The following is a 25,862-nucleotide window of genomic DNA, read 5'->3' on the forward strand; positions in this document are numbered from 1 at the left end:
TATTACAAAGTAGGTAAGTAGTGACAAAAATGGGTCACTCCCCTATAGTTACATTGGATTTATCATATTCACCAAAAGTTCATTCAAGAAAAACAAATCTGATACAAAAATATCAAAGGTTTTTTGTGCCAATCTTTCCAGAACAACCAGGTTGATCTGTGAGTGCCAGGCTGATATGTGAGTTAAAAATTAGGTTGGAACCCAGCACAGCATCCCAGCAATTAAGGCCCTCACCTTTCATGTGCCTGATCCCATATGGGCACCAGTTCAAATCCCAGCAGCTCTGCTTCCCATCCAGCTCCATATTTGTGGCCTGGGAGGGCAGTCGAAGACAGGCAAAAGCCTTGGGACCCTGCACCTGTGAGGGAGACCTGGAGGAGGTTCTGGGCTCCTGGTTTCAGCTTGGCTCAGCTCTGGCTGTGGCAGCCACTTGGGAAGTGAATCAATGGACGAAAGATCTTCCTCTCTGTCTCTCCTCCTCTCTGTGTATCTGACTTTCCAACAAAAAAATAAATAAATAAAATAGATCTTAAAATAAGAATGCTTATATATACAAAGGAAACAGTACTTAATAATAATAAAAGGTAGGTTGACAAAGCTTGAAAAGCGAAAGGGGAACTTGATCACTCAAGTACACAATGAGGACAATTTTTTTTTCCTTAGAAACCAAAGCCCAGGGGCCCAGCGTCATGGTTCAGTGGGTAAATCCTCACCCAGCAAGAGTCGGGATCCCATATGGGCAGCATTGTTTGTCCAGGTTGCCCCACTTCCCATCCAGCCCCTACTTGTGATGGCCCAAAGACTTGGGACCCTGCACCCATGTAGGAAGCCCAGAAGTAGCTCCTGGCCCCTGGTTTCAAACTGGATCAGCTCTGGCCATTGTGTCCACTTGGAGAGTAAACCCACCGAAAGAAGATCTTTTACTCTGTATCTCCTTCTCTTTGTAAATCTGCCTTTGCAATAAGCTTTAATAAATCTTAAAAAGAAGACTTTACCAAAAAAGTGACCATCCCACAAAGCAAATATAGTTAATTCTTTCTGAATAAATGATATTTTTTCTATTTCTTGGCACATTTTTCACATTTAGTTAATGCAGACTTCTAATTCTACTTAGCTTTTCTAAACAATTGTGGTTCATAAAAATCTGATACTTTCTATAAGGAAATAGTGACATTTGGTTCTTAGTCAAGTATAGGGTCCACACCTGATACCCAGGATAGGGTCTGCATATTGCAGTGGGTCAGTGCGTGCTTGTACCAGAGATTAAGCATAAAGACCACTTTATGATGTAATCAAAGTGTCTTATCAGCTTGAATTACTAAAGAAAATCTATTCCAAGGAGAAGGTAGAGAGCAAATTTGTGTTCATGAATGAGAAAACTCATATTCCTAGAAAATCACAAGAAACAGCCAGGTAACTGAGGGCCATGCCACGGAGGCATGCCCAGGGAGAGCCAGCCCTGCCCATGTGAACCCTGGGCAGGTTTCACAGTGGACTGCAGTACTGCCTGGCTAATGGCCAGCCACAAAGGTAACATTTATCAAGTTACCCAGGTTAAGTTCATCATTAAATTTCCCATTTTCCTTCACTCAGAGCCTCCTGGGTTTTGTTTAATGTTCCAGACAGATGGTGCTGAGGAATTTCAGGTGTTAGCTGATGACATTTTGGTTCCCTTAATATGGCTTCTAGACTTTTTCCAAGAAGATTAAATCCAATCGTAAATCACTGGTGTTTCCCAGCGTCACAGTCTCGTTGGCTCCCTAATGCCTGCACCAAATATTTGATCCTTCAACCATAATCACACTTCCTGCTCTTCCTACAAGCTCTGCCCTTCCAACACCAGGCACCATCTGTTCAACTGATGTGGGGAGGAAATGAGAAACAGTTTTATGAATGTTGCAGTGGATTAGTTATCAAGTGGTATCTAATTAGTTCATCTCTGATTATCATATAATTAAAGATATCTATCACAGCCCCAGCTCAACACCAACATGAAATATTTCTCTCTGTCAGTAACCAGGAAGGACAATACATCACCACCACGCTGCTTGGGAGAGGCCAGGGGGCCCCATCTCAGCAGGCTTTGCTTCAGTTCCTCCCAATTGGTAACCCATCCTTGGAGGCGTCTCCTCTTTAAAGCATTGCATAAAATCATTTCTCACATTCGCTCTGAAGCGAGATGGGAAGCGGGTGGGACTGTGTGCTCTTTGTTGCTTTTTGTATCCTCCTGAATAGAGAGATAGTGTGTAACTGGAGGCTCCCCTCTCCCTGGCCCCTGGAGAGGCTGCCCCACTCTCTGCCTGCAAAAGCAAAACGTTGGAAGGACAATGAAGGGCAACAAAGGGAAAAGGGAGGCCCTCTCTTCTTTGACTCTGGATTAGTCTCAGAACTGAGAGTGGAGAGGTGCTGGGGAGGGAGAGATCTGCCAGGATACTTGCAAAGGATGAGTGTGGGGAAAAAACGGTAACATTCAGAGCGAACCACTCCCAAACATGGCTATGGTTAAACACCAACCTGTATAAACGCAACTCAATATAACTTGATATACTACACATTTCACATATCACACAGTTACACAATGCAAGTGCCATGTGAACAAAGTGAAGCTTACAGAGCTGGTAAGCATTTGTCAAGTGTGCACCACTTCCAGAACTAAATTTTGCTTCTAACAACCTTAGTACTAGCTTGTGAGGTCACATATTCTTATATCTGAACATCAGCGATCCAAATAGAAAACAGGAACAGAAACGCCCCGATTCGAAGGGCTGTATGAGACGCTGAAAGTCCGGGCTCCAATCTATGACCCTTCGGTTCTTTGCATAACTTGAAACAGTTGCATATACAGATGTCGAGGTTTGATTTACTTAACGTATCTTAAATACTAACTAAACAGAACACCAAGCACTCATAAGTGAATTGGGCAGCCATGCCTCTCAACAGTTGATAATCAAATGTAGAAGTTGTATATGAACCTGGGCAGAAACATGGGAATCCTAAAGCACTTCTGAAATGATCAGGAGTTCTAATTAAAACACTGAAAATAAACGGATTTGGGTATTGAAGAGCAAATAGGAATTAATAGGCGCACAGGTGGGTGGAGGCATTCTAGGGTAAAATTTGGCCAATCATGGAAATATGAAACTGCACATTTATTTTCCACAGTTCAGTGGCTTTACAAACTTAATGAGATTCTGCACCACAAAACAGCATTAAAGCATTTCCAGGACACCCCAAGATTCCTTGCTCACCTCCAATTACACACTGCTGAAATGCTGATTTGCTTTGCTGGTAATGTCACATAATGAAACCCCATGGTGTATTATATAGCCCTCTGAATCTGGCTGCCTTTGCTCCGTATAATGCTTCTTGAGAGTCAGTTATGTGGTAGGATATGTTGATGGTTCCTATCATTTTTTTCCTGAAGACTGTTACATCACAGGTGGGCGCAAGCCACACGCGTGTGTTCATTCACCACTCCATGGATGCTTGGAATGTTTCCAGTTTGTGCTTTGAACAATAAATCTGCTCAGAGCGCTCACATGCATCATTGAGTGGACATATGGTTCTTATTTTTCTGCCGATATCCAAAACTTAATTGCTGGGTTGCAGGTTGTGTGTTTAACGATTAAGAAACTGCTGAATGACTTGCCAAGGCTGCTGCTCCTTTTCAACTTGTCGTTAGCATGCTGAAGTCTCCCTGCTTTGAGCTCACTTTGATTCGTGATATTGTCAGACTTTTGGAGTATTCCCTCCCAATACGTGTGCAGTGAAATCATAATTTTAATTTGCATTACTCTGGTCACTTTAGAGGCTAAAAACATGTGATAATTAGTCACATCTGAGTAAACATGTGTCTATATCTCTTCACCTAGTTACGTATGAATGTGTCAGGGGAGGTGTCCGTGTTTTTCCTTGCATGACTTTTCTTCTCCTTACTGCACTGGAACATGTATCCTGATCACAGTCCTGATCAAGTCTGTAACCGTTTTATTGGTAGTCAGATATCTCATCAGCCACATCACATGTTGAAAAATTGTGCTTTTCATATTAGGTCACCTCGACACTTGACTTCGAGCTTTTCTGTTGTGTTCCTCTGGTACGTAATTCCTACACATAAAGTGTTTACAGCTACCCTTAAACATAACAATGGTTCCATTGCTGTAGCTTTGTGTTGTAACATTTTAAAAAAATTACAAATTTTTATTGGAAAATCAGATATACAGCGAGAAGGAGGGGCAGAGAGGAAGATCTTCCATCTGATGAGTCACTCCCCAAGTGGCCACAACAGCTAGACCTGAGCTGATCTGAGGCCTGGAGCCAGGAGCCTCTTCCGGAGCCTCTTCACGTGGGTGCAGGGTCCCAAGACTTTGGTCCATCCTCGACTGCTTTCCCAGGCCACAAGCAGGGAGCTGGATGGGAAGTGGGGCCTCTGGGACACAAACGAGCACCTATGTGGGATCCTGGCACATGCAAGGCGAGGACTTTAGTCACTAGGCTATCTCACTGGGCCCATACTATTAGCTTTTTTAATATTCTGATTTTGTTCTGTTGCAAGGTTTCTTTGTTATAGTCATTTGCACGTCTACATATATTTTACAATTAGTATGCCACATTTTCCATAGGAAGTCTGCCGGGATATTATTAGAGACTGCATACAATCCATGGGTCAGTTGGGGCAGACTGCTGCCTCAGCAGTGTTGAGAAGCCCGATTTGCATTTCTTCAGTTTCATCTTCAATATTTTGTAGCTTTTGGTTTACAGGCTTTGCACTAAATAACTTCTTTTGTCAAGTTTATTCTTAGTCTCTTATTCTTTGTGGTAGTAGTGTGAATACAATGTATTTTCTTTGTTTTAATCGCTAGTATATGGAAATACAACTTTTTGTGTATTGATTTTTCCATCACAGGAAATTGGCAAACTTTTTTTCTAGAAAGGTTTTTTTTTTTCCTACAAATATTGTCATGATTTGCAAAGAGGTATGGCAATCACTTTACCAAGAGGGACCCCAGCAGGCTGCAGCGCTGCCAGCCCGCTGGCCGGGGAAGCCAGCCTGTGGCACGCTGGCCGGGGAAGCCAGCCTGTGGCACGCTGGCCAGGGCCACTGCTGAGTCACTGGTTCTGGACTGCGGCAGAAGCTCAACGGACTCACTGCCCCCTTTGGATGAAGGCCACCAACTGAGGACAAATTGATTTTTAAAATACGATTTTTTTTTCAAACGCTGCATGTTGTATTTGTCAGTCTTTTCTGTTACTGTTCTGTCTTTCACTCCCTTGCCGCTCTGTTTCAATTCTTTCCTGACTCTGTTTGGATATAGTTTGTTTTTCTTGAGATCTTTTTTTCCCCCAATACAGATGTCTAAAGCTGAAAACTTCCCTTTGAGCATTTCTTTGCCAGCCATCCATACATTCTGTGTATGCCCTTCCTCCATCCCCATTCAATTTAAAATCCTTCCTAATTTTACTTTGAATATCTTCATGTAATCCTCTATTATCTGGAGGGAGAGATGGGGTTACTCATTTAATTTTTAAGTATTTGGAATTCCCATTTTTTTTTTGTTAACTTTAAACAGATTTCTATTTTGGTCAGAGATCACACTTTGCATGATTTTAATTGCTGTTCTTTACTTATACTATTTTTAATATCATGTTTTATCTTCCCAAAGCTATAGCAACTCTTCAAGAATAAACTTTTTAAGTTTGTTTGCATTCTTTAGACAATTTCCAGAGTCCTAAAATGATCGCTTTTGACAATTCTGTTTCATTTAAACTTCGTCTAGGGAGGGTTTGCTACTCATGTCACGCTGCCTCAGTTAAGGGAGAGGTTGCTGTAGGACCTTGATTCCAGTCCCCAGGCAGATGGTAAGATCTAACGCTCCGAGTTCCTCTCACTGCAACACCCCGTGCCTCCCTAACAGGGTCCATCGCCTCCACTAAGTGGCTTTCAGATTCAGATTTCCATCAGAAAACTACTGGAACACTAAACGGCGAATGTGACAATCCTTAAAACAAGGCACATTATAGGCTTTTATGGTTGAGAGGAAGGAAGCACACGGCACTCACACACACCAGAGAACCGGGCCATCTCTTAGAGCATTTCTCAAAACATTTGCTTTCCTCTGAGGAAGCTCAGCCGGGCCGGAGGAAGCAGCAAGGGGTGTTTTAGGAGAGTCGGAGCCTTGGAGATGAGCCTCGGTCACATTGTACCCGGCTGCAGGGACCGGTTCTGCACGATTTGTGCTTTAGACGCGGCACGACGTCATGCAGTGCGGAGCCCGATCCAAGCAAGACCTGGGACAACGGTTGGGCGGGAGTTACCGTTGTGTTTGAGCCTCACTTCTCTCTCCCGTGTTCTGCAACAGGCTAAGGCAGGTGCACAGTCCTGCTCGCTGTCCAGGAAGGCGAATGTTACACCCTTTCATTTTTTGACCTTGTCACACTCTTAGATTTCAGAAACTTGCGTACAACAATTGTTGAAATTAAGTTGAGGCAAAAATATGCCTTTCATTTGAACTTATTTTTCTCAATGACATTGTCAAAGACTAAACACAAGGAAGCAAAATTAAGCTAAATAAATAAATACGGTCATGACCAAACTTGAACTTACCTAGCAGGTGGCAGAATTCCTGGTTTCACACATGATGGCTATCCTGTTTTAGGGCAAAGTGTGCTATTGTTCACTCCTCAGTCCAGCCACAGTTCTCGTAGCAACTGAATTTTAGAACGTACAAGTAAAATAGTGTTGGGAAATGTACATGTATGATCCTGTTATCATTCATTATATTTTATTAGAAATATAGAAATAAGAGGGATGTCATACTAAATAACAGCAAATGATGTACTATTTTAAAATAAGAATGTTAACTATTACATTAACTGTCACAAATTGTTCTTTATTAAAAATCATTTAGGATTTCTTCCTCCACAATATTCATCTCATCCATACATGTAAATTTTGAGTTGAAATAAGCATTTGATCCTGTTACTTGATCTATTCTCTAGATACTATTTTAACAAACATGTCCAATTCTGGGCCCAGCATGATGGCTCAATTAGCCACTCCCCCCCTTACAAGTGCTGGGATCACATATGGGCGCCAGTTCATGTCCCGGTTACTCCACTTCCCATCCAGCTCTTTGCATTTGGCCTGGGAAAGCAGTAGATTACAGCCCAAATCTTGGGACCTCGCACCCATATGGGAGACCTGCAGCAGACCCCTGGCTTTGGATCAGGAACCACTGAGGCTTTCTGCGGAGTAAACCAGCAGATGGAAAAGCTTTCTGTCTCCTGTACCCTCGGCAAATCTCCCTTTTCAATCAGAAAAGTATTTTTTTAATGTCCAACTTTAAAAAACGATTTATCTTGTTATACATTTGAATTTCCCTTCTTTCATCTGGAGTTTACATCTACTCCTATTTTAAATCTAAGCAAATGCTCTCTCTTTGTGGCTTATGCAAATGATTATGGGTTTATGGGGTATACAAGAATGGGGAAGTTATTATAAACTTTTTTTCCTAATTTGTTTACATTCTTGTTAAATACTATTAAAGCCATGCATATTTTACATTCCCAAGACGTATTTATCAGTATCAAAAAATGACTGATAATAGGAATAAAAAATCAAAAATATACTTGAAAATTGTCATCTTTTTTCTCCTTTTTGCTTGGATTTTTTTTTTAGGTTGGAAAAGGAAAAGAATAATTGCTTAAAAGCAACAAAAAATATCATGGAAAATAAGCAGAGGAAGACTACCTGGTAATTCCACCTTTTTCTAGAAAGCTGAGCAAATCCAAGTGTTGGTCATTTGGGGTGATGAGTGACTCATTTTTCTGACAAAGGTACCTCGTGGGGTCAGTCAGAATTGTTTTCCAGACTTTAACTTCCTAATACTAGATGAGGCAGATCATAATGTAAGCCTAAGTTGAGCAGCAATGATTCCACGGCGAGCCTTGCTGCTTGCCCCACTGAATTCACAGCTCTGCCTCAAAGCAGCCCTTCCGATCCTGAAGACACCTTGCCAAAGCTGAAGCCCTTGCCTATCTCCTGGCACAGACACTGCCATCCACCGCCTTTCCCAGTACCCCCATGCCCCGTGTGTAAAAGAAAGTCCAAAGTCCAATGCTACATACCCAGGTGGCCATTTCCCCCCGCCCTGCCCCCGTTGTCACCCACCATGTGGAAGCGGTCCCAGGTCATCTCTCATGAGCCAGCAGTTCATCGTGCTCTCTTGACGATAAACTCTTTGCCTGGACTGAGAGCCTCTCCTCCCCTCAAACATGTCCAGGCGTCTTTGAACCACATGCACAACATGAACCAGTGAAACCAGACGATGAGTATTTCATAGTCCTTAACTTTCCCACTTGCTTGAAGCCTATCAGCTCCTCTCATCCAGTTTTTTAAATAATATTTTTTAAAGATTTATTTTTATTGGAAAGTCAGATTTACAGAGAGGAGAGACAGAGAGAAGGATGTTCCATCTGCTGGGCCACTCCCTAAGTGGCCACCACAGAGCTGAGCTGATCTGAAGTCAGGAGCCAGGAGCTTCTTCTGGGTCTCCCACATGGGTTCAGGGTCCCAAAGCTTTGGGCCGTCCTGGACTGCTTTCCCAGACCATGTCAGGGAGATACACAGGAAGGGGAGCAGCTGGAACTCAAACTGATGGCCATATGGGATCCCGGTGCATGCAAGGAGAGGAGAGGACGTTAGCCCCTAGGCTGCTGTACCAGTCGTTATCCAGCCGTTTCAAAAGCGTGTAATCCCAGACTGGGAGCCATAGTCCCCACGCAATGCTATAGAGGACTAGCATATTACTACTCTGTGTATCTGACATCTTTCCATCCCTCTTCCCCCAGACTATGCTAATCACCGTTCTAAATACAGATTAACTAGTACTTGTCTTTCTGTCTGACTTATTTCATTTAGCACAATTATCTCCAGTTCCATAAAGTTAACTACAAATGTCAAAATTTCATTACATTTCATGGCTAAACAACGTGCCATTGTGTATACATACAACAGTTTCTTTATCCAGTCATCTGTGGATGGGTATCTAGGTTGATTCCATACCTTGGCTATTGTGCCTAGTACTGTGATTAACATAAAATTGTAGGTATCTCTTCTGTGTGCTGATTTCACTTTCCTTTGAATATATAGTGATAACTAGCTCATGTTTTTAGTTTTGTGGAGAACTTTAAAGCGCGTTTCCATGCTGGCTATCCTAATTTCCATTCTCACCACTTTTCCCTCCATCCTCTCAGCATTTGTCATTTATGTGTGTGTGTTTACCAGCAGCCATCCTTACTGAGATGAGATGATACTTTGCTGTGGTTTTAATTTGCATTTCCAAGATAGCAAGATAGAACATTTCTAAGTGTGGTTATTTGTATTTACTCAATAGAGAAACATCTATATAGAGCTTTTGTATATTTCTTAACTGGATTGTTTATTTTTTAATTGTCGAGTATTTGTATTTCCATATGTACTCTGATAATTGCGTCTTTGTCGGATGAATGATTTGCAAACGTTTGTCCCACTCTATCTGTTGTCTTTTCACTCTCCTGGTAGTTTCCTCACACAAGCCAAAGCTTATTAACTGGTACAATGCTACCTGTCTATTTGCTCCGGTTTCTGTGATTTGGATCAGGTGTCTGACCAGTCGTTACCGACACCTGTGTCTTAGGATATTTTCTCTATGTTTTCTTCTAGAAGCTTTATACTTTCAAGCATGATATTCAGATCTGTGATGCATTCTATTATTTATATATCTTGAAAATAGACATTTAGTTCTCCCATCAATGTTTATTAAAGAAACTATCCTTTCTCCAGTATGTGATTTTTGTGTATTTTTCAAATGGAATTTTTGCTTTGTATGTATGGATTTATTTCTGGAGTCTCTTCTGCTTTTCTGGTCTCCATGTCTGTTTTCATACACTGTCATTCTGCCTACAATTGTTTTTTTTTTTTTTTTTTTTTTTGGCTTGCTCTTTTCTTCTGATGCAGTTCCATAGGCTCTGGAATTTCCCTTTCTGCACCCTCAGATGTCCTTTCCCCCTCCCCACTGATTTCCCCTATATTATTATAATTGTATAGTTCTTCATAAACAGTCATGCATCCATCATTCTGCTATTTACATGTATCCTGACGTGGTAGATAAGGACAATGGCAGAAGGTCCAATATCCTACTGTCCATTTGTCCACAACAGTTTTGCAGTTGATCTTAAAATCTTATATTGTGATGTATGTAGCTTTGCTTTCTGTTGTCGTGTTTTTGTTGCAGAGTGCTTGACTATTCAAGCTCATTGACTCCTTCATAAACTGTAGGAGGGACGTCTAATTCCATGAATAATGTCATGGGTATTGTGATGGGAATTATCTTGAATCTATTCATTGCTTTGATGATTAACAGCAATGTACCAATGAAGGAGAGCACAGTGATAAGAAGTCACTCTTCAAGATGCAGTTGTATATGAATCTGGGGTTTCTAAGAATTCATTCCTTCTGAGACCCCTCAGGCACTCAGAGCAGGTTGGGAAAGTCCCATTCACCTGGAACTCTGGTGTTGGGCATGAATCTCAGGATGAACAGAGAACTGCCCTTACTTCCTTCTTTATTAAAATTTCTCTTTAAAGATGACCAAATTTCATGTATTTCAAATAAATAATGAAAGAGCATAATACTTCACACCATAGCCTCCGTACCAGCTGCCCTTCTACCTTCCCTCCTCCTTTCTTCGTTTCTTGTTTTAATTTTCGCAAGCTCATCAGTTCCCTCATCGACTGTCCCTTCTTCTTGGACTTACAAGTGGATGGGGTGGGAGACAGACAACTTTGCAAAGAGCTTGTGGACATACAAAGCTTTTTGTTTTCCAATGTGCATCACTCCAGTGAATCAGACAATCTGCATTGCATGCATTAAAAGCCTACTAACAGATTCAGTTTGAATCCTGCAACCACAATAAAGAGAACAGTTGATTATATATTGTTGGTAGCAAGACGCAATATTTTTATCCGCTTAAGCCACCTGATCTTACAGGTTTTAGCTTTACGGGTCAAAAGTGCTCTCACTCAGTGGAAATAATGACTTGGTATGGTAGAAAAAGTGGGAGATGACATTTGGTTTGCTTTATTAAGAACTTGGAATATTAATTATAAACGAGCCTTTTATATGTGGTCACTGAGAAGGAAAGTGGAGTGGCTTTTATATTCAAGAAAGCATAAAAACATCAACATGACTGCTGGTCCTCCGAGATACAGGGCTTTAACCTGCAGCCCGGTTAGTCTCCTTCCTTTAATGTTGCCTTAATTTCTCCACTTCATTTAACTTTCTCGGCCTCTTGCAGGTCAGCTACTCTGCCAGAAGCCAGGAAATCAAAGAGGAAGCAAAGTGGATACGCCAGGTGCCTGAGTCAATGGTGTGCCTTTGCATTATGAGGACAGGAGTATCCTGCATAAGAGCATGCCGGAAAAGCTGTGTGCAAGGACACCTCGTCATACCTGGTCAACTGCTGTAGTGCAGGTGCGTTCTTCAAATATGTCTGGGCTATTTGGATGATATTCAGGAAGATGATCAGGGGTTAAGAACACAATTTCGCATGCATTCTGGGCCTACTCAGATGCTTTCCAGCGTCCAGTCCTGGACCATGCAGACATTTGTTCACAGCCCCTTGTCTGACATGGAGCACTGAACCCATTACCATTTGCCCCCAGGATCCTGCTGTGACAAGTCTCTCTGACGTTTCAGAAGATGGTCGAGGCCCTAACAGTGTGTTCCTGAAATGTCCATAGCATTAAAATGCTGTTTTGGTATATGTGGCTTCTGGCAGGTTTTAAAGGTAGTGGCCTGGCGCGGTGTTCTAGCAGCTAAAGTCCTCACCTTGAACATGCCAAGATCCCATATGGGCACCTTTTCTCCAGTCCCATCAGCTCTGTTTCTCATCCAGCTCCCTGCTTGTGGCCTAGCAAGGCAGTCAAGGACAGCCCAAAGCCTTGGAATCCTGCATCCGCATGGGAGACCCAGAAGAGCTCCTGGCTCCTGGCTTTGGATTGGCACAGCTCTGGCCGTTGTGGTCACTTGGAGAGTGGATCATTGGGCAAAAGATCTTCCTCTCTATCTCTCCTCCTCTCTCTATATATCTGACTTTGAAATTTAAAAAATAAATAAATCTTTTAAATTGGGAGTAATAAGAATTGACTGATACATGTTCTTTGTTCCTAAATGACCCAAGCAAGAGGCCTTCTGATCAGACATGTAGGGAGTGTTCCCTGGGAAGAGTGGGGATTTCACCTGTGCTCCTCTCCTCCCCATGCAAAATGCGGATCGTCCATCCTGTCCCAGTTCAACCACAATCAGACGTGAAGAAAAGCAAAGCAAACCCCCTTTCATCTTTCTCCAAGTGAACGGCACCATCACTTCTGAGAATTCATGGAGACTTTTCTAAAACCTTGTTCTGCTAGTCCCCGATTCAGACAGCAAGAACATCAGCATCCCATACCAAGCTGGGACTACTCCACTCTGGGTCTCTCTTCTGAACTCCCTGGTGCCAGCCGAGACCACCTTCCTCAATTTCACCCCTAACGGTCTTATCTCCTCATTCCATTTGTTTGGGCACCAGTGTCCTTATTTCCCTCCAAGAAAAAATGTCACACACTGCAATAAACATTGTTCTGTCCAGCTTTCCACCCTGTCTGCAGGCATCAATGCATTTTTATTCCCATGATATCACAGCTGCTTACTGTCCCTGGGGTGTCCACCTTGGGACAGCTCAGTGCCTGCACACTGCTCAACAAGAGTGCCCGTCTTCCTCTGTCAGAAAGGACAAGAAGGAGATCCCCTTCCTGTTGATGGAATCACTCCCCCTCTGGATCCACCAGCTCTGTGACCGAGCTCAATCACTACCTCTAATCAGATTGCGTTCATTTAACTGATCTATAGAATCATGAAATGTCCATTTCTGTCGCTTTTATGGAAAGCACTGCATAAAGTCCCAGTGAGTGTATATTGAAAATGAATGAATGGGGATCATGTTGCAATACTGCCGTCCTGTAGGGGTGCTGGTTCGAGTCGCAGCTGTTCCACTTCTGATTGAGCCCCTTGCTAATGCACCTGGGAAAGGCAGCCAAAGATGGTCCAAATATTTATATCCCATCACCCACGCAGGAAACTCCTGCCTGGCCAGCCCTACCTGGTTATTATAGCCACCTGAGGAGTGCAACAACAGGTAGAAATTCTCTCATTTTGTCTAAGAATCACTCCCTCTCTCCAATAATTCTGCTTTTCAAATAAACCTTTTTTTTTTTAAAGAAAGTGGATGCGTATGTTGATGTGACATTTGAGAGCAGATTATACTGGGCTGGATCTGCCAAGAAGCCTCACAAGACAAAGGCACGGAGGGGAACACAGGCTTCAAAGACTGCTGGATGTCTGTGAGACCGCTGAGTTCCTGCCGAGTGCATCCTCTGGGTGGCTCACCTCCCACACCTGCTCTGCGTGACTGAGAGAGCTCCTTTCCTTCACTAGCCCACAGTGAGTGCGCCCACTCCCACCGCAGCCACTCACTGTTCACCCGGGAGCCATGAACCGGAGTCCTCCTGGCTTCCAGCATTTTCACTGTTGATTACATTCTGATGGAGTTGGGGCAGGCTGGTGTGGGAGACAGGTGCAGTGCCAGAGCATCAGGGTGCTTTGAATGCCCCACCACCACCTCCTTGCTCTTTAGCGGACACTCTGTCGGTAAGACAGGAACATTCCCAATCCTATTCTCAAAGCAGCAAGAGAAATCCTTTGAGCCACGTCTGTTTCTCAGGGCAAAAGTGAACAGAGCAGCGCTGCCCAGAAAAAGAATGGTATCTGTAGTATTTTTCATATCAGTTTCATGAGCTCTAGGTTATAAACAGGTCTGGTGCTGTGTCACTCGCAGCATACTCTCTGTCTATCTCTCCGTGCGCCCACCCATTCATATGTATATAACACAGGCAGGAAATCTGCTCTCTGTTGCTAGTTCATAAATCAGTGTCTGCTCTCAACAACATCTGAATACAAATGTGATTAAATTTGATACCATGCCCATTTTTCATTTATCAGATTTCAGAATGTGATGCCTTGGCAGCTGTCCTATGGCAATGTGCTTTGCATTTAACCCTCTCAATCCCAATTTCCTTTCACACAGGAAGCCCCTTGGACAGATACGGTGAGCTTACCTAACAACATTTAAGTAGCATCTCCCACTTTCCCCGTGCTGCACCAGGGGAAAAGGAGTTGAGAGAGGAAAAAAAAAATGGGAAATGGCGTTGAGAAGCAGAAGGAAAGGTCAGAATTGCTGTGTGGGGATTAGAAAGACCTCAGAGGCCATGAGTCCCAGTGCTTCTAAAACAATCAGTCTCTGAGGTCACTGGAAACCTGCTAAGAGCCCAAGGTGTAGGAATTCTGTCCCAAGGTGTAGGAATTGGCCTGGGATTCTGCATCTCTTGCTAGAAGTGAGCTGGAGGCCCCGACCATGCTGGCATCTCAGCAACCTATTCTATAATCTTAGTGATCAAATCACTCATTGCTGGACTTCAGTCTCCACCCAAAGCCATGAACCACACTTCCCAAGAAAGGAGACTTTGCAAACTGTTCGATGAACAGCCAACACACAAGACTGTAACTAAGAAACTGAGGGCAGGGAGGGGAGGAAAGCAATGCCTAAGGTGAGATTTGAATCATTGAGTCTCAGACAGGTGCTTCTGCCACTGAGCAAACCCCAACGACAAGTGGGATCATCAGAGTGGAGACTGGAAAACAGTCTAGGTCGTTTAAAACAGGTTCTAGGGAAAAAAGCTCTAACCAGGTATGCACTGTTCAGATTTGGTCCTGAAGAACAGCCCAGAAAAGAGCAGGAGCTGTTTTGTGAGGAAACCAAACCAAAAACAAAATAATTGGGAAGAAGAAATCTAGGAGACACTGGATATGGGAAGGACTCATTCTTTTAGTCCAGGGTCACTTATGGTCTGGGAACATACTACACGCCGTGAGGATGGGCTGCTCCACAGGATCCCGCCTCCAGAAGTCTCTGTGGCATCCTACAATGCTCTCAAGGTAGAGCAGCCCACACCAGTGGACCCACCTTCCGTGCAAGGCTTCCTCTCACCACGCAGTGTTCTTTCTGTTATCCACACAAGGACAGTGCCCACTACACAGGCAAGTGCCAGGCTTTTCCTCCATCTTGGATCCAGCAAAGTATCAACACTTTGACTAGGCCAGTCAGTGAGCACACTGACGCAGGCTTTCTGCAAACCTCCACTTCCTTTTAAAGGAAAAGACACCACACATACTGTGGTTCAAGGGCACAAACTACACATGTTTAAAATTTTCCAATCCTAAGAAATGTAAAACTTCAAGCACAACATTCTGAACTTCCACAGGAGTTAGTAGGGGAAAAACAACCAGTTACACGCCAATGTTTCCAGGGTTAGCTGAGGGTATTTCATTTAAATTGTATGAGTGGGAGAAAGCAGTATGTGTACAGTAGCCTTGGTCACACATGACATTTGCTCAGATCTGGCAAGGAAGTCCCATGTTGTACTTCACGCAAAGCCATCAGAGGGAAACGGATCTAATCTTCCTGCAGACTTATTTGACCAATGCGTCAAGAACCTCTGGAGTGCCCGACGACGGGGACACATCTGCCATCTAACCTACAGTAAGTTAGCTGCGTTCAGAGAGGAGGCCCAAGCATCACAGCTTGTATAAAAGAAAGCCGCTGCAAGCACGTTGGCATTGACATACAGAGAAAGGGCAAAGTCTGTCATGATATGCCTGCAGTGTGCAGCCACCCAAAAATATGATCGCAGGAAATCGACAATGGAATTGCCCACACTGTGAAGTGGCCGCGAAATAACGAACTTATGTCTGCATAACCGCAGCACACTTAAATAGTGTAGAATATACAAAATGGATCCTCATCGGTAAATAGAAAAAAACAACACCAATATTCTAGAATGATTGTTGGGAAGTGTAGCCCAGCCACGCTAAGTATCCAGCACAGCCATGATGTTATCTGTATCGTTAAAATACTCATTGATAACTACATTAACCACCATAATTAGCAGTCAACGATGGCTAGAATTATGTGTTTTTTTTCTTCATCTTTTTTTTTCCTTGAGTCTTAAATCATAATAAAACATTGCACATTAGCCTAGTGGCTAAAATCCTCCCCTTAAACATGCCAGGATCCCATATGGGCACCAGTTCTAATCCTGGCGGCCCCACTTCCCATCCAGTCCCCTTCTTATGGCCTGGGAAAGCAGTCTAGGATGGCCCAAAGCCTTGGGACCCTGCGCTCATGTGGGAGAACTAGAAGAGGCTCCCGGCTCCTGACTTCAGGTCAGCTCAGTTCAAGCCGTTGCAGCCACTTGAGGAGTGGCTCATGATCTTCCTCTCTGTCACTTCTCCTGTCTTTACACCTGATTTTACAATAAAAACGAGTAAATATTTTTTTTTAAAAAAATAGCTGTTAGAAACAAAATTGTTCTTAATTCCAGCTTTAAAAATTATTGTGGACATAGCATATCATTTCTCCTCATTCCTTCATCTGTATCCTCCGGGGATGCACAGGTTCCAGGTTCCAGCACTCCAGCAGTCACGGGGTTAACCACCAGCTCCGGCTTCCCCATTACCTCCCTGGCAAGGCAATCTTCAGCCAATCCCCAGACACAAAGGCCGAGGATTGAAGAATGGGGGTGGGGTGGGAGGCCCGAGCTGGGGCTTTTCCTGCTTTTCACAGGAGAAATGAGAAGAGAGAGCAAAGTCTCCTTTGGTTAAATGCTGGGCTTTTTTCCTCACCCCAAGTAGCTGGCCTTATTAGGTAGGGATTCATCAATGTTTTTTGTTGTCTCAAGTAGGCTAGTATTTACTGGGTGCGCAGAAGCAGATAAAGCCACAAATGAATTGCCTGGTCACTCTTGCCAACAGGAAGAGTGACAATAAAACACAAGAGATGCCCCCCCATCCCGTTGCCTGAATGCATTTTAAATCCATATGTCACAGTTATCAGCTTTCAGCCAAGCAAAGCGCGGGGTGCAAGGTGCTGCCGCATGGTTGGATGGCAGATGGCGGGCTGATCTGCCTCCCCCTCCCTCCCTCTGTCTCAAAGTTAGAAGACTAATCTATACTATTGTAATGACAGAGGGGAAATCAGTGGAGGGGGAGCAGCATTTGGGGAGGGAGGGAGGGAAATCCCAAAACCTATGTAACTTATCATAACACACATACAAAAATAAATAAATGTAACAAAAAAGAGACTTTCTAAAATGGCCCTGAGCCCAGGATATTCTGAGAGGAGCCTACGAAGCTCTTTGGGGTGCACTGCATGTGCAGCTTAGTGAGAACAGCACAGAGCCTGTACATGTTGCCTCACCTACAAGCTTCTAGAAGAAAGAAGGATTTAAATCTATTCAAAATGGAGCTTGTTATAATTGGGACTAAGATTCTCCTCCTGGAGGCACTTTCACTCAATTAATTGAGCTTTTTGAAGTGGTAATAGAGAAAAAAATTTTGACCTTTTCCAAGGCTTTTTCGAAAGATCTATTCAAGAAAATTGCTGGGCTATTAACCAAACCAATTGTGGGGCCGTAGCCCCAGAGCTCGGGAGCTTGATATGGTGGTGAACATACAAAATACTGCTAAGAAAATACTGCTAAGTCATTCATCACTCAGGAAGAAGTACCCATTTGATTAAGGAACTACTTTTAGTCAGCAGGGGTGTGTGTGTGTGTGTGTGTGTGTGTGTGTGTGTGTGTGTGTAACGGGGAGGGGGGAGAAAAGGAGAGACAGAGAGAAAGAGAGAATAAAATGTATTGATATCTTAGAATGAGAAAAGAGATTCATAAAGGTTTTGCAAATCTGAATGATGCCAAAACAATCCTTTGTAAGCTTCCATGGAGAAAGAAAACAGTCATAGGAACTGATTCTCTTCACAATAGGAATTAAAACAAAAAGGGAAGAATACTGTGGAAAAGCCTACGCTGATAATGGAAAGCTCAGAAACAGAGCCCAGGGTGACACCCCGTTTGTGAAAGCCCAGGGTGACACCCCGTTTGTGAGAGCCGGTGACACCCCGTTTGTGAGAGCCCAGGGTGACACCCCATTTGTGAGAGCCCAGGGTGACACTCCAGTTCGTTTGTGAGAGCCCAGGGTGACACCCAGTTTGTGAGAGCCGAGGGTGACACTCCAGTCCGTGTGGTTTTCCTGAGCTGGGGTGCACATGCGGTGTGCAGAGGTGAAGCAGGCAGAGTTGGCGAATCGTTGACAATAGACACAATTTGTGTGTGCTGACTTCATTCAGGAGTGCTGCAAGGACGACTGTCTGCTTGGTTTTCCCTGCTGGTTCTCTAAGCACCTCACTGTGCTTTTCTATCATTAAAATATAAACCAAAAGCAGCGAACAGAAGGAGCCAACCACACATTTAGCCCTTTATTATTCCTCTTACAGGTTTCTGCTCAAGGGGCTTTTAGACAACAACCAAGCTGAATGAAGTAAGCAGTCAGACTAAAGTTGGACAGGCCTCACAGGACACTCTGTCGCTGGAGCAGATGGCTAGATAAAGGAAGTCCTGGATTTAGCTATAAGAAAGCCTTCCTTTCATCTCTCTGAGACTGTAAGTCAGGTGATTGGGTTCATGAACTGTTGTGGTAAGCAGTGGTCTCTCTTTATCCAGGATGCATTCCCATTGTAAACGTCGTGTTCATACGCAATGTGCTGGCTCCATGAAAAGCGAGTATTAGGCTTTCACATACGGCTCATACAGACCCAGGCCTCATCAGCGCAGTGACAGCCAGGCCAGCCAGGCCAGCATGGTGTACAGCTCCATTCCGCAAGCACTGGTGGCTCATTGGCTGATGGGGAACCCTCTAAGAAAGCCCCAGCCAGATTCTAGAAGACACTATTGGAAAGCAGGATGACTTAAGACACGTCTGGGAAGAAATAAGACCGAAAAGAGAGAAGAGGCACAGCAGATAGAAAAACTGAATTTTAATATTTATAACATCCTGCAGGCCACATGACATGAGAAACTTAAGGCTTTCCCATTGAGATCCCAATCCAGATGATGCTGCCTCTGTAATTCCATTTCAACATAGCGCTGGGAGTCATAGCGAGCTACAACAGGGAGATGAGGAAATACATAGCACACTGATTGGAAAAGAAGACATAAAACTGCCGTTATTTGCAGATAAAACAAATGTCTGTGTACAAAACTTGGAAGAAAAAAATGCTGCAACAATTCCTGCAACCAGTCAGTGAATGTAATAAGGGTACTAGACACGAGGTTTAAGTATAAAAACCAATGGCTCTGCAGTACGCCAACAGTGAACAAGTTACAAATGAAAAACTTGGGTAAAATGCTAACAAACATATACAAGTTATTTGTATATAAATATGTTACTTCGAGTTGCTTTTAACAAAAGCATGAACTTGGTGGCTTTATACACAGTTGGTGTATTACATAGTTCCGCATGTTAGTGAATGCAAAGCCTCATGAAGGATGAAGCATAAGAGAGCTTTCCAGAATGTCTTGTCTTAGAGTGCTAATTCCACTGATGAGGACTTTCCGCTCATGACCTTATCACCTACCAAAGACCTAACCTCCCAACACTGTGACATGGAGGTTTGGGAACTCAGCATTGGAACTCAAGGCAGGCAAAAACATGCAGTTAATAACAACCCATATGAGGAAAATTACCAAAAATCTTTAAAAGATTTAATTATTTTTATTAAGAGGCAGATATACAGAGAGGAGGAGAGACAGAGAGAAGATCCTCCATCCATTGATTCACTTCCCAAGTGGCCGCAGTAGTCGGTGCTGATCCAATCCGAAGCCAGGAACCTGGAGCTTCATCTGTGTCTCCTATGTGGGTGCAGGAACCCAAGACTTTGGGCCATCCTCAACTGCTTTCCCAGGCCGCAAGCAGGGAGTAGGATGGAAAGCAGGGCTGCCAGGATTAGAACTGATGACCCATATGGAATAGCAGTGCATGCAAGGTGAGGACTTGAGCCATCAGGCTATTGCACTGCGCCCAAAAACGACAAAATCTTGATGAAAGAAATCAAAGAAGAATTAAATAAATGGGGAGATAATCCATGCGCATGGATTGAAAGATGTATTATGAAGATGTCACTTCTTCATACAATGCATCCTATTTAGTCCCAGAGATGCATTTTATGGATTGACACAAAATGATGGTTACTAAGTTACTAAGAGAGGGTAGTAACCTACCACAGGAAACTCAGTGCTAACCGGATACTATTTACTTTGTATGCAGTAACACTAAGATAATCCAGCATTGGTGTAAATGCAAACACAGACATCAGTGCCAGCGAGTGCAGAAACCAGAGTCACACAGATAGAGGAGGCTCACGGTCAGCAAAGAAGCCAAGCAACGCAATGCAGCAAATACAGCCATTTCAGCAATTACACCAGAACAACGGGCTGTTCCCATCCAAGGCATGAATGCAGATGCCCTTCAAAACACCAACTTGAAATGTATCCTAGAGCTAAATGTAAAACACACAGCATTAAAACTCCTAGAAGAAAATGCAGGGGGGCGGGGGGAACGTATGCAATATTGAATATAGCGATGACATTTTAGACAAATAACCAAAGGCACAATCCATGAGAGAAATAACCGCTAAGTAGGCTTCATTAAAATCAGAAATATCTGCTCTGTGAAACATACTGACAAGAAAATAAGAACACAAATCACAGACTGGGAGAAAATATTTGCAAAAGACATCTGCTCTAGTTTGTCTGTCATTGGAGTGTCTCCCCCAAGGCTCCTGTGCTAGAAATTCGATCCCTGTGTGGAGATGTTGCCAGGTGGTAGAACCTCCGAGAAGTGGAACCGCACGCCGGGTGATGAGTTGCTTGGGGCTCTGCCTGTAGAAGTTGATGTAGTTCCCACAAGACTCCAGTTACCTTCACGGGAGGGCGAGAACAGTACAAAATGAGCCCACCCCAGTCACTGTGTACACCCTGAATGAAACCGTTTGTCTTTCTGCTCCTCTGCCACGTTGTGACATGGCAAAGGACTCGTCACCAGAGAACAGATGCTGTCAGCTGATCTTGAACCTGGAGCCTCCAGATTTGTGATCTCAACTGTGGTCTTTTCTTTGTAAATTACCCAGCCTTGTGTACTTTGGTTTAGCCACAGAAAATGGACGACGACAGTATCTGTTACAGAGAGCTGTTTTCCAAAATATACAAAAACTCTTACGACCAAACGATAAGAAAATGGATGGCTTTTACCATCCAGTCCAACCCTCCTTGTTATATACCTGAAAGAATGGAAGATGGGCATTCACACGTAAATCTACACGCAAATTTTTACAGCAGCTCTGCTTATAATTGCTAAAATTTGAAAGCTGCAAAGCTGCCATTCCGCAGGTTAATGGATAAATTATTTGTTGTCTGTCTAGGCAGCAAAGCATGATTCATCATTAAAAGAAAATAAGCTGTGAGCACACAAAAACGATACAAAAGTTTGAGTGCACATCAGTAGGCTAAAAAGCCAATAAGAGGGCCCACTGCGATAGCCTAGTGGATAAAGTCCTTGCCTTGCATACACCGGGATCCCATATGGGCACTGGTTTATATCCTGGCTGCTCTACTGCCCGTTCAGCTCCCTGCCTGTAGCCTGGGAAAGCGGTCAAGGATGACCCAAAGCCTTGGCATGCTGCAGCCATATGGGAGACCCAGAGGAGGCCCCTGGTTCCTGGCCTTGGATTGGCTCAGCTCTGGCAGTTGCAGTCAGTTGGAGAGTAAACCAGCGGATAGAGATCTTTTTGTCTCTCCTCTCTGTAAATCTGACTTTCCAATAAAAATAAATAAATCTTCCAAAAAAAAGCCAATAAGAAAAGGTTGCATCCACTAAAATCTCAACTCTGTGGCATTTTGGAAAGGGCAAATTGGAGATGTCAAAGGATCTGGGCAGAGAAAACAGGAGTTCATGGTGGTATATCTGTCATGTATGATGCTGTCGTGGAAGATACACACCACCATGCATCTGTCCAAACCCTCAACGTGCAGCACTCAGAGTGGACCTTGACGTGAACTCTGGAGTTTGTGTTGCAAGAATCCATCAAGGTAGGCTCACCCACTGAAGCATATGTCTTACTATGGCGGGGCTGTTGACAAGGGGAGGCTGTCCATGCTTGTGGGCAAGGACTATATGGGAAATAACTCCAGCTGCTCCAAAGCCTATTAAAACATTCCTGAACTCTTACATGATCCAGTGGGACACACGAAATAGAGAAATACAAGCCATCGAGACTGAAGGATGCTGCTCCACTGTAGAATGCGTTGTCTTCACATCCACGGAGGAAATTCCATACCAGAGCAAGGGACAAAGACACAGCCAATCTGGTGGCAAGAAAGGAGGCATTTTGTTAGCTTCCTCTGGAAACCAAGGTGAGTGAGGCTGCACGAGGTGCAGTGAGGTCAATGGCACGGAATGAATCTGGGTGCTGTAGGGATGCAACACTGTTTCTGAGATCAGTAATGATCTTTCCATGGTAGAGGTATGAAAAATGAGAACTGGAAAATTAAAAAACTCATCCAAGGTCACAAAACCTTCAAGAAGCAGCTAAAGAGTTTGGGCCAACACTTCGCCCCCATGCTGGAAGCAGGAGTGAGCTACATTGCACAGACCCATCTTTCAACATCAGGTGTCTTCTATTGGTCCTATTGGGTTCTATTGGGTTCTATTGGCTGGCATCTGACCATTGCAGACAGCCCTAAAATGATCACGGGTTAACTCTTCAAGTCATATATGATCCCTTAGCAATGCGATTCAGAGCCAGGCCTCACACCACCTCTGCCAAGTTCAAAACAGAAAAAAAAGAGTGAAGAATTTCAGTTCTGGTGAGAACTAAAATTTTATCTCATCAGTGAGATAAAATCATTCCATTGGTTCATGCTTTGGCAATTCATCCTGATGGCAGCTAATCCCATTAGGCCTGGCCCAACACACCTCATGAATAACAACACCATCAAAGTGACCAACAGTGCACTTCTGCCAGTTCCATAAATCCATTCTCCATTGCCAGGTGGGAGCAGCGACGCTCACAAGGGAGAAATAAGTATTTGACAAGCAAACACGAATGGGCAGTTTTGTTGAGACAGCCATATGCCAGGCAGGGGAGCAGGCTCTCAATCTGTTTCTGAATGGAAATAGTATCGAGCACCCACATCTTCCTCCCCGCCTGGCTCAGGAGGCATCGGTTCTGTGTTCGGGTGGTTTGCAAATGCAAGAGTGAAAAACCACATGGGGTCTAAAAGCAACCATGTGGGTCCCACAGTCACACGAGCCTGGAGACACCTTGGCCATGTCAGTCAACTCTTGGATCTCAGCTCCCTAATTTGTGACTCTCGCAGTGACGGCCCCGTGGTATGATGACTCTTCATCCCAGACCCATCACTTCTGTCCCACTACCATCATTTCATCCTTGCCCAAAGAAAGGAGAAAATAATCTGGTAGAACAGGAGCCATGACTTACTGCACATGGAGTCAGAAAGGAGATATCAGAGGTGCTGGGGAAATATCAACCTGTCATCTAGCCTCAGCACAGCTTGTGTGCATGTGCACATGTGTGTATATGCATCTGTGTATACATGTGTGTGCACAAAGAGGAAGGGCATACAGGATATGTGGTTCCTACATGGGTATGGTGACAGTCCACATCATAAATCACCCATGAAGATGAGAGTTCTTGGGAGGGGTTGTCTCCATGCTGTGTGCAGATGGAACACCATCCTGTTCCCAAGGATAGAACACTGTCCTGCCCCCAAAGGATAGAATAGTGTGCCCCTTCAGTCTTGTACAGTCTTGTAATTTTTAAGTGATAGAGAATGGATATGCAGAGAAGGAAAGAGATGAGCAGGGAGCTGGAGGAGGCTGCTTGAGTGTACTCCTCTTTCCTCACTGTGCAACTGTCCTGCCTGCCTTGTTGCCTGTATTTACCAGCTGTCCAGTAAATGCAGCAGACTAAAGAGCACTTTCTTCAAAAGTCACTGCCAAAATGACCCTCCTTGCTCCTTCCCCCGCCCCAACCTGAGAGAGAGCAGCGTGGGCCAATGCTCACTTCACAGAGCTAATGTCCACAGGCAGGTGGGAGAAGGGCATAGGACTGGACTGGTCCAACACCAAGGACAAACCCTCTGTGTTTTGCAAGCAGCCCTCATGTGCATGGGAGTCTCCAACTTTATTTTTTAAATATTTATTTTTATCGGAAAGATACATTTACAGAGAGAACAGATAAGACAGAAAGATATTGCATCTGCTGGTTCACTCCCCAAATGACTGCAGTGACTGGAGCTGAACCGGTGAAGCCAGGAGCCTCTTCTGAGTTTCCCATACAGGTACAAGGACAGCTTTGGGCCATCTCCATTGGTTTCACAGGTCATAAGCAGGGAGCTGGTTCCGAAGTGAAGCAGCTAGTATGTGTACCAGTCCCATATGGGATGCTGGCACCGGCAGACGGAGAATTAGCCAATTGAGCTGTCCTACCAGCCCCAGGATTTATGACTTTCTTGGGTAATTGCTTTTCTGCAAAATTACCTACAGAAGGAGTTACAGAGAAGTGTTGAGGAGCCCTTTCCACCAAGGCTGCTTGATAAACGGTGTGTTCTTAAAGGACAGGGGCTGGACCAGGATCCAGCTAGTTTCAGGCATAAGGGAGTCCTTCCCATGCTGAAGGTCTGTCCTGCACTCCAGTGGAGTTTAGATGGAACAGAGGAATGGTCAGTGTGAGATGCAGCGACCAGGCTCACCGAGCAGGTGAGAGAGTCAGGGCACATTAGTCATATCCCATCCCATCCCTGGGAGGCAGTTACAGAAATTCAATTAAAACCATGACTTACATCAAATCTCTGTGGCTACTTGGAAAAGACTGATTCTTAGGAAAAGCTGACTCCAGCGTTATCCAGCCTGAGCTGCACTGTTACAAGAAGAATATAACAATAAAGACGAAAATGATCTGTGCTCTAAGAAAACATGGCAGTAACATCAAGCTGTTCCAGGAACATGGAGGCGCACCGGTGCCCAGCTGCCCTGCCCTCTGCTTCTGCATCAGCTCGCTTGTGCCTCCTCCTTCTTCTTTCTTCATCCTCATCCAAAGCAGAAAAGTTCACAACACACAGGCATTCCCCAGAGGTGACTGACCAAGCTTCAGCACCCTTCTGGGGCGGAATATTAGCAAGCACAGTGAGCTCAGATCTTACTGATTGTGGTATTGTCCACAAAGCAAAAAACATGGCACTGCAGCAGAAAAAAGCCAATTGGGAATTGGAGGAGGTTGTAACTTAGTGATAAAGGAGACAGAGCCACAGGCATAATTGTTGCTTCTGGTAGTTAGTGCCTGAAGATAACTCACAACAGGGAATATCAAGCTTGGAAGAAATTTTAAAAACATCAAGAGGTCGTGTGTTCTACAACAAAGACCAAGTCTCCATTGTCGCCACTATTGGTAAGCCCTTCTCTGCAGGACTGCATGTTCAGGCTGGTAAGGCTGCACTGGCGTCACCTGAGCAGATGACTGCTGTAAGATGCAGCTCCAGTCCCCACCAGCTTCCTTCATTAAGGCCAAGCTGTCCTCATGCAAAGGAAAAGTCCGTGTTCTAGCGAGACTAAACCAGTTGGTCACTCAGAGGAAGACACTGCTTTGCATGCAGGGCAAACACCAGTTCAGAGAAAGAGACACACTGAGGTGTCTACTTCAGGTTCCTGTCATTTTAAGCAGAAAGTCCCTCCCAGACTTCCTGACCTAATGCCACATGCTCCGCGGCTGAATGGGAGCAGCCAGCGGCTTCTCTGTTAATAACTCAGGACTTCCAAG

Source organism: Ochotona curzoniae, unplaced genomic scaffold (genome assembly GCF_017591425.1).
Source record: "Ochotona curzoniae isolate NIBS_2020 unplaced genomic scaffold, NIBS_Ocur_1.0 contig_883, whole genome shotgun sequence".
NCBI classification, from domain to species: Eukaryota; Metazoa; Chordata; class Mammalia; order Lagomorpha; family Ochotonidae; genus Ochotona; species Ochotona curzoniae.